The sequence below is a fragment of the Staurois parvus genome, unplaced genomic scaffold (genome assembly GCF_062004578.1).
Source record: "Staurois parvus isolate SC_StPar_1 unplaced genomic scaffold, SC_StPar_1.0 ptg000790l, whole genome shotgun sequence".
In the NCBI taxonomy this organism is placed as follows: Eukaryota; Metazoa; Chordata; class Amphibia; order Anura; family Ranidae; genus Staurois; species Staurois parvus.
In genome coordinates, this window is record NW_028318586.1 from 471915 (window position 1) to 486307 (window position 14393).

Below are 14393 nucleotides of genomic sequence, written 5' to 3' on the forward strand. Positions count from 1 at the left end.
TCATCGCTGACTCAAATAAAAAACAAAGCTCCCCTCCTGCCGTCTGACAGCTCCGCCGCCTCCCACTTCTAAATAAACTAAGGAGCACTACCACCCTGTGACATCACTGGGTGGCCTTGCCCTTTTGTGACATCACCAATACAACATGCCCCGGTCAGTGACGTCACCAATACAACATGCCCCGGTCAGTGACATCACCAATACAACATGCCCCGGTCAGTGACGTCACCAATACAACATGCCCCGGTCAGTGACGTCACCAATACAACATGCCCCGGTCAGTGACGTCACCAATACAACATGCCCCGGTCAGTGACGTCACCAATACAACATGCCCCGGTCAGTGACGTCACCAATACAACATGCCCCGGTCAGTGACGTCACCAATACAACATGCCCTGGTCAGTGATGTCACCAATACAACATGCCCCGGTCAGTGACATCACCGAGTGGCACTGTCCCTTAGTATTTTTAGTGGCAGGAGGCAGCAGAGCTGTCAGGCAGAGGGGAGTCTTCATTGGGAGCGGTGTCAGTGGTGACAGCGAGCATCGTGATTGATGATGGATCTACACCGGGGGGACATTTTGCTTTAGTTTTCCCTTTTTTAATAAAGGACTTGTCAAATACTGCCTGCTGTCTATATAACAGAATACTTTTTTGGGGTGAATAATTAGGGGTACCATGTACCCCATACTCATTCACAGGGGGTGAGGGATCTGAGGGCCCCCTTGTTATATTTTGTAAGTCCTCTGCCTGCAAACCCCCACAGCCACTAGCCTGGGTTGTAGGGAAGAGTCCCTTGTCCCCATCAACATGGACAAGGTGCTCTGGGGGAGCAAAGCCGCCTCTGCAACAGATTATCCACTCCATGTTAAGGGCACGTGGCCTGGTATGTTTCAGGAGGGAGGTCTCTTGCTTGGACCCTCTTTCCTGACCTGCTGAGCACCATGCTCAGATAGGGGTCTGGTATGCAATTCTTTCATTTTGACAAGGGGTTCCCCTCAAAATCCATACCAGACCCGGGGGGGGGGGACCCCATGCCATTTTCTTAATATTTTGTTGCCGGTAATTCTTTTTTTTTCAAATTTATCGGTTGGTTAGGACGCGGCGGCCGCTCGCTCCCTAACAACCATGTTGTTTACTGGTTGTTAAGGATGCCAGCGGCCGCCCACTCTATACCAAGCAGTACACATTTCCTGAATGCCGCATGTCTCCACCACTAATTAATGACCGCATGCATTTCATTCTTTATTTCCTTCTGTGAATGTAACGCCTGTTCATGCGGTATTTACTGAGCGTGTTCAGTGTTTGTGGTCAATACCGCAACACGGGATAGGAAATGGACAGTTTCAGGATGGCATGCGGTATTTAGGGGAAATGTACCGACATATCACATGTGATCTGCTTCTGTGAAGGGAGACAATGTGTGGATTTTGTGTGTGATGTCACAATCATAAATCTTACATTTTACAGATGATATTTTCTGTCATTTCCTTGATTTAGAGTGGAGATCCAATCGATATAGAATTTGAGGTGAAAGCAGAAGAAGAAGAGGCGTATGTGAGGGATGATCAGCAGTCTATGGAGGAGGATGGAATAACGGGGACATTTATAGAGGAGGACACTCCTACAGAGATCAGCACAGGTGGGTCATGAACACTAAATCCATTCCTCCACCCATACTGCTCACTGATTGGTCCAGAGTAGGGCGGGGACTGGGTGATATCAGTCTGTAATCCCCTGGTCACTTTCCTGAGCTGTGTTCCCTGTCCTGTATTCCTGGATTTCTCTCGGATAATCTTCCTTCTCTGTGCTGCAGACACAATTTATGTCTCTAGACTGGATTTATGGAGGTTCTGGGGTTCAGCTGGCAGAAAAATGTTCATTTCACCATAAGTGTTACTAGACCTAGGCACCTGGGGTGTGTGCTTTTGATCTCATTCCCCTTGGTGGTGACATAGCAATTCTCCCAGTATTTGTCACCTGTGCCGGGTGGAGGGATATGTCTGTATAGTTTCACTGAGTGCAGTCTCAGGAGATGGGAGACAGCGGTGTGGGACCTCTGCAACTTGTCATTAGAAGGCAGGGGAAGCAGTTGAACCTGAAGCCAGTGAAGCCTAGAACAGTCCAAAACATTCAATCACTGATTACAGGGGAGCCAAAAAGGACTAAAGGTGCCTAGGCTATCTGGAAACCTGTCTAGGAGGGTGCTATGCACTATATAATTTATATTACAACTTAACCCATGCACTATATACTCCATGTTGTACATTACATACTCCTGACCCCTGCACTATATACTCTATGTTGTACATTACATACTCCTGACCCCTGCACTATATACTCTATGTTGTACATTACATACTCCTGACCCCTGCACTATATACTCCATGTTGTACATTACATACTCCTGACTCCTGCACTATATACTCCATGTTGTACATTACATACTCCTGACCCCTGCACTATATACTCTATGTTGTGCATTACATCCTCCTGACCCCTGCACTATATACTCTGTTGTACATTACATACTCCTGACCCCTGCACTATATACTCTGTATTGTACATTACATACTCCTGACCCCTGCACTATATACTCTGTATTGTACATTACATACTCCTGACCCCTGCACTATATACTCTGTATTGTACATTACATACTCCTGACCCCTGCACTATATACTCCATGTTGTACATTACATACTCCTGACCCCTGCACTATATACTCTATGTTGTACATTACATACTCCTGACCCCTGCACTATATACTCTATGTTGTACATTACATACTCCTGACCCCTGCACTATATACTCTGTTGTACATTACATACTCCTGACCCCTGCACTATATACTCTGTTGTACATTCCATACTTCTGACTTCTGCTCTCCCCCTCCCCCCACTGCTATATGTCTTTGACTGAGGTCCATGAATAAAGAATTGACCTGGTAGGAGATCAGAGGAGCCATTTCCTAGTTCCCTTGAGGGTGGAATTGTAAGCTCCTCAGAGACCAAGCTGCCTGATGTGGGTGGAGTCCTGGTTTGGGGGAACCAATCAGCTCCTGTTTAGTAATCCTCTTTGTCTTTGTATTTTAGTCCATGGCCGGGAGATGAGGAAAACCTCCGAGGATTGTCTCACTTTGTCTCCAGACTGGAAAGTAGAAGATGAGGACATCACACAGTATAGTCCAGGAGAAAACCCGGCTCCCTCCAATGTCCATCCGGCACCACCCAGTGTAGATGGACCATCGGATTCCTCGTATCCTGAGGACCCTCAGACTGTGCGGGACCGGGCCGGCCTTCCAACAGGGAAGAGCTTTTCCTGTACTGAGTGCGGGAAGAGTTTCCATTATAAATGCCATCTTAATGTGCATAAAATATCTCACACGGGGGAGAAGCCGTATTCCTGTCCTGAGTGCGGGAAATGTTTTTCACAGAAGTCCAGTCTTAACAAACATCAGAAATCTCACACGGGGGAAAAGCCGTATTCCTGTCCTGAGTGCGGGAAATGTTTTTTACAGAAGTCCAGTCTTAACAAACATCAGAGATCTCACACGGGGGAGAAGCCGTATTCCTGTTCTGAGTGTGGGAAATGTTTTTCACTGAAGTCCAGTCTTTACACACATCAGAGATCTCACACGGGGGAGAAGCCGTATTCCTGTTCTGAGTGCGGGAAATGTTTTTCAAAGAAGTTCGATCTTTACACACATCAGAGGTGTCACACAGGGGAGAAGCCGTATTCCTGTCCTGAGTGCGGGAAATGTTTTTCACAGAAGTCCAGTCTTTACACACATCAGAGATCTCACACAGAGGAGAAGCCATATTCATGTCCTGAGTGCGGGAAATGTTTTTCATTGACGTCCTATCTTCGTAAACATCAGAGATCTCATACGAGGGAGAAGCATGTGCATAAAAGATCTCACACGGGGGAGAAGCCGTATTCCTGTTCTAAGTGTGCAAAATGTTTTTCAAAGAAGTCCAGTCTTTACACACATCAGAGATCTCACACAGAGGAGAAGCCATATTCATGTCCTGAGTGCGGGAAATGTTTTTCATTGAAGTCCTATCTTCGTAAACATCAGAGATCTCATACGAGGGAGAAGCATGTGCATAAAAGATCTCACACGGGGGGAGAAGCCGTATTCCTGTTCTAAGTGTGCAAAATGTTTTTCAAAGAAGTCCAGTCTTTACACACATCAGAGATGTCACACAGGGGAGAAGCCACATTCCTGTCCTGAGTGCGGGAAATGTTTTTCAGTGAAGTTCAATTTTTACACACATCAGAGATCTCACACAGAGGAGAAACCGTATTCCTGTCCTGAGTGCGGGAAATGCTTTTCATTGAAGTCCTATCTTCGTAGACATTAGAGATCTCATACGAGGGAGAAGTCGTATTCCTGTCCTGAGTGCGGGAAATGCTTTTCAGAGAAGTCCTATCTTCATAAACATCAGAGATCTGACACAGGGAGAAGCCGTACTTTTGTTCTGAGTACAGGAAATGTTTTTCAGAGAAGTCCAGTCTTTATAGACATAAGAGATCTCACACGGGGGAGAAGCCGTATTCCTGTCCTGAGTGTGGGAAATGTTTTTCACAGAAGTCCTATCTGTATAAACATCAGAGATCTCACACAAGGAGAAATAACTTTCCTGTCCTGAGTGTGGGAAATGTTTTATGGCGAAGTCCAGTCTTTCCAGAAATCAGAGATCTCACATTGTTGAGAAGCCATTTTCCAGTCCTGAGTGATTAAAATGTTCCTCACTGACATCCTGTCTTCCTGTACATCAGGGGTCCCACACAATCCTGGAGGTGTATTAGTGCCTTGAGTGCGGGAAATGTCTTTTAGATGAATGTTGCTGGACATCCCAGCTCTCATGTGGGGAAGAAGCACACCCTGATATACACCTCAGATATACTCCATGGCTGATCTTCATCATGGAAGGAACAGTTCATAAGGAGATCAGTGGTCCCCAAAGACATGGATGAAGTGTGGGACCGGGTTGGCCATTGATGGCAGGAGAAGAATAACAATGGAGTCCTGCCCTAGAGCCCTGAATAAAGATGATGGTTTTACTTTTTCCATATTTTTATTTACTATTTCCATATGTTTGGAATTTAATATTTTATTTTAATTGGCTCTGAATATTACATTTTGTTAATTGTCTTTTCTATACACACACTTTATATTTGTAATAATAAAGTATCTTTTTATCAGACACGTTTAATATTATAATGGCTCTGTAATCCAATTGTTTTGTTGTTATGACATTATGGCACTTGTAGTCCTCCAGGTGAATGGCAATACGCTGTATCTAGTTTGATGACATCATGTTGTTATGTATACATTGTATATTATAATCCCAGTTGGCACACTCCCTATAATTGGCAGAGTATTATTATTCATTATTTTATATATACATTCATTTTTCCATATCATTTTAGGGGTCTACAACAAAATGGAGACCGTCTCCTGTATTATCCCTATAATTAATATTGTTATCCTTCAATAAAATGGCGGCCGTTATGTATATTCATTTATTTCTTTAGCCACTCTTAGTTGTGTCCTTTATTTCTCATCCTATTGTTCAGCATTTATTATTCATTCCTTTGTATTGCATTCCCTGGTGGGCTGAGTGGTTTTCCCTAAGCGGTTCCGTTTTGTCCTGCTGCCTTTGCTGGACTTCCACAAAATGGCGCCCGCGTCATGCATGCGCGCGGGAGCTATAAATAGTGGACATCGTCAGCGGCAAGGCTATCCCTTTGATAACATGTTGTTGCATGAAACACGTCAGGGAGGAGCAATGCCGTGTTGACGTCACGCTGCCGAGACTGCATGTTGGTCCGGCGGCCATCTTTATCACTGCATATGTAAGTTTGATTTTTTCGGCATCAATATTTGGATTCTTTGCCCATATCTATTCCAGAGTTCCTACACTATAATATCCATGTGTGGTGGCTGATTACTGAGCCGTGGAAGGTGGAAGAGTAACATCTGACAGTATCCGTGTACCTTGGCTGGATTGGATATTAAGGAGCAGTTCCTCCCCCACTCCCTGTAATGGATTGGTCCGTTAGCAATGTCTGGAGTGTGCCCCCTGCTGTGTGTGTGCCAGTGGAGCCCCCTTCTGCCCCTGACCACATCCATGATGACCACCAGGGTCCTGTTTGGAGGGTATTGTTACATGCGGTAAGAGCAAGAACATACCAATCTATCACCATCTGAAGTCACGAGCACTTGAGCAGGGGCGGACTGACAACTCATGGGGCCCCCGGGCAATAGGGGATCATGGGCCCCTGTATCCTTGCCCAAACTCAAAAAAGCCTATGAAAAAGGTACCAGGGGCATCTCATGGGGCCCCCTACTGACCCCGGGCCCTCGGGCAGTGCCGAGTTTCCAAATGGTCAGTCCGCCCCTGCACTGGAGTTATTTCCAATATTCCTGCTTCCCAGTCACCAGAATCACTATTATACTTGAAGTGTTATAACGATCACCATCTCGATTCTCATCCAGTCACGAGTTTACTGGAATATGGATTCATCAGCACGTTTTTGCACTTTATGAACTTTATTTATTTATGTTTACACTTATACATTTTAGTGGAATATTTATGGATTTATTTGTGCTTATTTTGGTTTTAATCCATTCACCATATTTCTTGTCACTGGATTTTCTCCAGTTATTCATTGTTTTCACCAGATCCTTTGTATTAGCACTGCATACCTATTGACCATTTAGCAGAGGATTTCGGGGTTCTGTCCTTTTATGCCAGCAGCTCATTTGTGTGTTTTGTGCGCTCACCTATACTCTATTGATTACATCGGAACATGTTGTTTCTTTTCCAAGTCGGCAGATCTTCCACAAAACTGTTCCACACACAGATGGAATCCGTGACGACAACAAACTCCTTGATATTATGGTCTGTAGCAATGTGAACAGTTCTGTATACAGCTGGGAATTCCAGCACTTGGCTGCTCTTGGCACCAATACTGCCCCCTACTGATACATTTGGGAATTGTCCTGTCCGGGTGATTCCAATGCCGGCTACTCATTGTCTTTCCTGGTCTATGGGGGTGTGATCAGCACAGCCATCAATATATACACATGGCAGTAATGGACAGTAGTCCTCGTCATCGGCCTTGTAAGGGGAAGATCATTGTTCTTCTAAGAAGTCATCTAATGGCTCTTCTGTATGAGAAGGAGCTGAACAATCCTGGAGTTGGCCGGACCTCGGGATACAACTCTTTATTTCCTTTATATGGGACTTGTAATGGCCATCCTTGTGAGGATGATGTCCAGGCAGGGATTCTGCTGGGTGATAAATTACCATCTCGGATTTGTCACTTTGTAAATATTGCAGAGGTTGATGTTCAGTTATATTATTATTTCCTCACCCTGAATGTAACTTTTACAGTTTTGAAGGGCCCAGACTGGGGCTAGTAATGCTTTCTCACAGTCATTGGATGTGATGTGTACAGGTGACAGGGAATTACTGGCATAGGCAATGATTGGTTCAGATTGTCTTGTATTTGATCCAGTACAGCATTGATACTGAGGTTTGTGAATCCAGTTCCCAGATAGAAGGGTTTTCCTCCTTCTGGATAAGCCAGGCACGGGGCTTGGGTGAGTTTCCTTGTCAGCTCATTCATGGCTCGCTCCTGAGCCCCCCCATGTCCATGGTATATTCTTCTTTAGTAATGTCAATAAAGGTTTCCTGATTTCTGCCTAGTCATCAATAAACGTACGTGAGTAATTCATCACACCCACAAATGATCTCACGTCACTGATGTTGGGGGGTGTTTTACACTTCATCACGGCCTCCACTTTCTTCTTTTGTGGATTTAGGCCTTCAGAGGTCACTTCATGTCCAAGGAAGGTGACTTTGGTACGGCACCATTGGGCTTTCTGTAATGACATTGTAACACCTGCCTCTCTCAGCTGATTTAGCACGTCTCATGTTTTGGATATGCTTTTCAACAGAAGTACTTTTCAGTAAAATATCATCCACATATGTTACATTTCCTCTCTCTCAGCATCAGGCATGGCCTTATGTAAAAACCAGCAAATTCATGGCCTGAGTTTATGTAACCTAAAGACATACGGGTCCAGGTATATTGTTCTTTATCCAAGGTGAAGGCCAGTCTGCATTGGTCTCCAGGACTTATCCTGACTGTCCAATAACCTTGGGCACAATCCAGCGCAGTAAAGATCTTGGCTCCCTCCATCTGTACCAAGCATTGGTCAATATATGGCACGGGTCAGCCGGACATATATACACATTTGTTGAGCTGTGTGAAGTCGGCACACAGACACCATTGACCATTTGGTTTAAGGATCCCTAAGACAGGATTATTATAAGAACTGTGCACCGGTCTTATCATACCTCTCTGTAAGGTTCCTTATGATTTCTGACAACGAATCGTAACCCGCTAGAGGAAGTCCATATTGCTTGATATAGACGGGAGGTACATCAGGATCAGTCTGGATCCCGGCTATGTGAATGTCTGTAACTCCAGTCATAAGAATCTTTACAAACATATCCTGGAATCCCATAAGGACTTCATTTAGCCGTTGGTGCTCTGGGTCATTAGAGCATCCATCAGTGAAGGATATTTACATTTTCATCGTCTTCCTCAAGCCTGTCAGTGAGGTCATGATATTCCTTTGTTCATTAAGAGGAGGATTAAATATAAGAGAGGATTCCTCCACCTTACAAGTACCTATCTCAGAATGGAAAGCAGACATTGAGCGAATGGTGAACAATCCTTCAGGAGAAGAATGAAATGTTTGCTCAGATATCTGTTCCTCGGGAAGGTATTGTTCAGGAATAAGGCCAATACTTGTATTATGAACCCCAAAGGTGCAAGAATAGGAATCTAAAGCCAAACCAATTATAGTGTTTTTGGGCAAAGAGATTTCATTTGGGGCTCCATTATTAATAATTATTTGGGGTTTTCAATGGCTGGATATTCACCATTGGTGTAGGATTTACCAAAATTACCGATTGTTGCATCTTATTTGAGAGACATATAAATGCATCAGGATTCTTTTTGTCCTTTTTGTACCTGTATAGGTTATCATGTGGTACTAATATGTTTCCTGCATATGGCACTATCTGGGATGATTTAAGGGCTTCATGTTCATCTATAAATGTACATAGATCCCCTTTAATCTGGTCCACAATGTGGAATTTATCAGATCCGTGTGTATGGCAAAGCAATGCACTAGATCGTTGCCAATGTAAATCTGATACCGGGGCTCAGTGATTACCAGGAATAAATGATTGGCCGTTTTACCCCCAACTGAAATGGATAACATGCATTTGGCAATAATATTATGACTTTTGGAGTCATTATCCAGATCATGGATCCAGTTATCCTGAGGGTTGGGATACCTGACTACTTTAGGATTAGACATTTGTTTTAGTAGATCTCTACTAATGTAACTATTTCCCGGTGTAAAGCCAGTTTAGCCTTTTTAGTACTTCCCAGGTCATTGACTTTGAAGGGAAAGAACACACCCTCATTCACCTTTCCAATCCTTGCTAGGAATTGTGTATGATTACTGATCCCAGTAGAGTCAGTATCTTCTCTATGGAGGTGAATAGAACGTCCCCTTCCAGGCAGACATCTCTGACTCTTTCAGGGGACACACATCTGGTGTTCTCCTCCTGTCCACATAAGGTGGAGGTAGGTGTTGCCTGTAAGAAGGAAACATCTGGAATTTGGCTGTTCCTGAAATGGACCTCAATAGAGTCCGGTCTTTCCTCCATCACGTGGCAGTTACACGGATTGTGATAGGATTGGGAGTGCTCATAATTAATTGGCACATTGACCTGTGACCATATAACCTCACTGATAAAATCAATGACAGGGTTTCATCTCTGAAGGAGATCTATAGCAATAATTAGGGGTCATAGGGCAAACCAACTAGCAGTGTGGGATGGCAGATTCTTTTATTTCCCACTATGAAATGTAGCCAAGCCGTACCTGATACCTTCATGGCTGTACCGGATACACTCACAGGTTTTGCTGGGAAACTTTTCACCTTTATATTTCCCTGAAGAGAAGTCTTGGATTTGTTGGAAATCTTTCTGAGTTCTAATAGTTGCTTGGCTCCCCGTGTCTAATAAAGCCGTGATCTTTGGTAAATGATGATGTCATTCCACTTCAATGGAATACCTTTTGTCAATGTCCTGTAATGGGCAGAGGTACCTTGGGTGAGAAGTGAAGGTGTCTTTATGCTTTGTCTCATCCGCTGACCCCCCCTTCTTCTTCACATGGAAGCTCCTTGGACGGCTTGTCACGTTTTCATTGCGGAGGATTCTGTGGGCTGTAATACAGAAACACAAACATTCTGCCCCCCCTTACCTTTTGGCATAGGACAGGTTCAATCCTTCTCAGACATACAGACACTTGGCTTCATTTGTGCTCTCTTGTTTATCGGGACATTACAGGCATTATCATTGTTTGATGCTTTAACCTGTTCATTCCTGCTTCCTACTGAGGACGATTTTCTGCAGGATTGGGATTCCCGAAAAAAGGATTCTTAGTGTTAGCAGTGAAGAAATTGGGTATTTCCCCCATTTGTTCTGCTAATACACTGAACTGACCTGCATCTGCTCCAGGCTTCATACAGATTACTTCTACTTTTCCAATGGACTTTTGGGTTTGGAGTTTTGGAATTGGATGTCTGGGATCTGACAGAACTTTCTGTTTCAGAACCAGATTGGACCTTTTTCTGGTTGGACCTATAATTCTGGTAATAACCTCCCTGATTTCTCCTGTCGCTTAGTAAATTGCTGCTTTTTGTCTGAGTTGTCAGTGACGGGGACCTTCTTGAAATCCAGATTGGGTTTAGACTTCTTCTGACTGAGTGGTCTGGAGCTTCAACAACTTCAGCAGAACTCCTTTTTGGGGATTCAAACTTTCTGGGATCCTTTTTAATCTGAGTCTCAGCTATGTTTTCTGTGGGCTTTGTAAATCTCCTGCCCTGAGACTCTTCCCCATGCTGTAATCCAGCGTAGAGGGCGGTCCTCTCTGTCAGTAGCCAATCCAGAGTTTTTCTGGGATTACAATCCCGGGCCAAAATCATTTCTTTTTTATTTGGGAAAGCATCATAAAACAATTGGACACATTCAGGGCTGTCATAATCAGGATCTTTTTCAGCCAGGCTGTAGGCATTCTTGAGAACGGACAAAAACTCTCGGGGACTTTGATTTGGCCGACATTTTAAAGTCAAAATGTCTCTTTTATCAGCAGTAGCTGAGCGGTAGGGACCAAATTCTGCTTTTATTTCTGATACCACTTCAGACCATCTTATTACACCCGTGTCTCTGAGGCAAGTAAAGAAATTCCTGTGCTTTGGCTGAGACACCCATGGGACAAATCCAGTTTTCTGTTTGTCAGAATTCAAACTTCGGGTCATCATCGCCTCCTCGTAGGTTTCTGTGTGATCAATTATAGAAGGGATCCTTTCTTAGTAAAGAGGCCCACAGTTTCTGTTAGGAATGGTAGCACTTTGGTGGTATCATACACAGGCCTCTGGGATTTTCTCTCACTTTTGGGGTGTTTATGAAGTGAGATGGGTCTTAATTTAGGAAGATAATGTTCCCTACTGGAAGGCATTTCATCCTCATCAGGGGGGTCACTGTAGTTACTCTCAGATTCTGAATCCTCTGATTTTAATGGGATTACAATTTTAGGCCTCATAGAATGGTCTGGGTGTGAGCTGCTAAAGGGTTCAATGACATTTGTAGTCTGCCAAGTAGAAGGAGTAACCCTTGTACTGCTGGCTTTTAGCTCCTGTGTCTCCGGTACCAATTGCTGATATGTGCGGTTCTGGACATCTACCTCATGCTGGAGATGGGTATTCGCAATGCTCAGCTTTTCACATTCTCATTTCTAAAGTTGATTTTATCCCTTTACAGTCAGACAACTCCTCAGAGATCTGATCTAGACTCTTAACCACCTCCCATCCAGCCGTTGTATATAAACAGCCAGATGGTGGCAGTGTCATGTTTCACATGACTGTCATATGCCTTTAAGTGTTTTCTATATTTTTTCTCTGCTCCCCCCTTTCCTTTGGTTTAGTTAATGTTGTATAGATAGCCCTCCCCCTTTCCCAGGAATGCATTGCAGCTCTAGCCTCATGGTATGAAGCAGGAAACATTATGATCTTTTGACCTATCGAATGTTCATTGTTGTAAGATTCTCTCAGTTTATGGAATAAACTTCACAAGATCTACAAGATGTCTTATCGATTGAGTCACTGACTGTGGTATCCAGCTGAGGTTGAAGTTATAGCTATCTCATCACAACTGTAAGTTACAGAGAGCACACTATCAATGCTTAGATTGGAGAGACAGGTAGTGTAGGGGCAGGTGGCTGTTTATAAACAGACTCCCCACCCCCTGCTTGTGCACGCTCCCTGGGAGCAATGCGATCCGGTGCCTGCTGTGTCCTCCAGACACAGTGGATCACCGATCGTCTTACGGGACCTCTGTGTGAGGTCCCAATCATGTGATAACTGATTGGCCAATCAGTGATCACATGCAGAGTAGTAAGCAAGATGTCACTTCTGACATCATTGCTTACTATGTGTGAAATCTGTGAATGACCACAGAGGTCACATGGTACAGGGCTATTTACAACAACCTTGTACCATGTGACAACCTGTGACCAATCACAGCTTACACAGTATTTATCAATGGCTGCAAGAATGCAGCCAGAGTGAAGGAGAAATGATTGCTTTTACAGCCTTTATGGGTGTAACATAATCAGTGTAAAAAAAAAATCTTCATTATCCCCCACAAGTAGTACAGTGTCACCATGGTGACACTGTACTGCTAGGGTGACAGTATGATAAAAAAAACATAAATAATAATGTAAAAAACATTTTTAAAAAAAATATAATTTTTGGTTATACACTAATTTGGGTTTTTGTTTTACTAAAAAGATAATGGAATACATTTTGGCAAAGATGTATGATGAAATATTTTCTATTTGCAAAATTTTATAAGAAAAACACTTTTTTCAAAATTTTTGGACTTTTTAATTTATATAGCAAAAAAAATAAAAATCCCAGTGGTGAATAAAGACCACCAAAATAAAGCTTTATTGTCTCAAAAAAAAATGGTAAAAAATTCATATGGGTACAGTGTTGCATGACCGCGCAATTGTCATTCAAAGTGTAACAGTGCTGACAGCTGAAAACTGGCCTGGACAGGAAGGAAAGTGTCCGGACTTGAAGTGGTTAAAGAAGTGATCAATTCTTTATTTTGCAAATATTTTTTCTTAAAATTGAACATTTTATCTGACAATTGTTCCATCTCAGCAGAAATGTTTGTAGATTGAGTTTCTATCTCATGGAGTTTTCTCTGTAAGTGTTTAACATTCTCAGCCTCTGGCCTGATATACAATTTGCTTTATTTAATTGTTCTGCCAATTCAAAAATGACATCAAGAAGTTCTGGCCGAGATTTATGCAGCCGTGTTTCTTTTTCTTTCTTTGTTTTATCCTCAGCTATTATATACAGATAGCCAGCAACACGTGAATCATCAGAGCAGATATCATTTGTATACCCTGGAATCCTACTCCACATTTCAGTTACCCAATCATTCATATCCTGCTTAATGTCCAACTTATCTTTCACAAAAGACATCCCCTGAAATGTCACCAATTCTCTGACATCTCTCTGACTCAGAATAGCTTCAGATTCGGCACCAGAATGGCTGCATCTACTAGGAACACTTCTCACATCACACATTTTCTGTATTTGTAACTGACAACAGCGCTTTCAGAACCAAGAAAATGACTATAAAATATCTATACTTGCACCATTATATTTTTCTATCTGTTTCAAATGTAGGCAAATCTCAGCGGGATCTCCGAAATATATCAGAACTTTATCTGTGAGGAAATAATCCGTATACAATTCATGGAAACAGGCGGGATCTGGAATGAAGGAGATTCCCTACTAATTCTCACAAAGTAACCGACATCCCAGTTCTGTATTTGTGATAATTGGAAGACGAAATAAAACGCAATAATGTGCAAAAATATATATTTATTAATAATATAAATCAGTACAAAATGGGGATGAAATATAATAGGTGATGATAAATAATAAACAATACAAGATAACAGTACAATGATCTAATCCACAATAATGGGGAGAAATACAAGCCAGCAATTACTTCCAAATATTAATGAATTACATCCAACTGTCTGGAAATGTCGTGTAAGAAATCAGTAACTCAGCAACATGTGACAACAGATATACAAATCCCCCCCGTGATCTCTCTACACCCAGATATTCAACGCTCAACGTGTACCTTGCCATGACTTGATCTGGAATCCCATACACAGGCCAATCCAATCCGCTTACAATCTGA

The 14393-nt window shown here is 42.9% G+C and overlaps 1 long non-coding RNA gene across 1 annotated transcript; it reads left to right on the forward strand.

The window, feature by feature from the left end:
• The first annotated feature begins 1507 nt into the window (after positions 1 to 1507).
• On the forward strand, positions 1508 to 14060 carry LOC149444311 (uncharacterized). The gene is made up of 2 exons (XR_016306534.1): positions 1508 to 1645; positions 13868 to 14060. It is a non-coding gene; the product is annotated as an uncharacterized LOC149444311 (long non-coding RNA).
• The last annotated feature ends 333 nt before the right edge of the window (positions 14061 to 14393 follow it).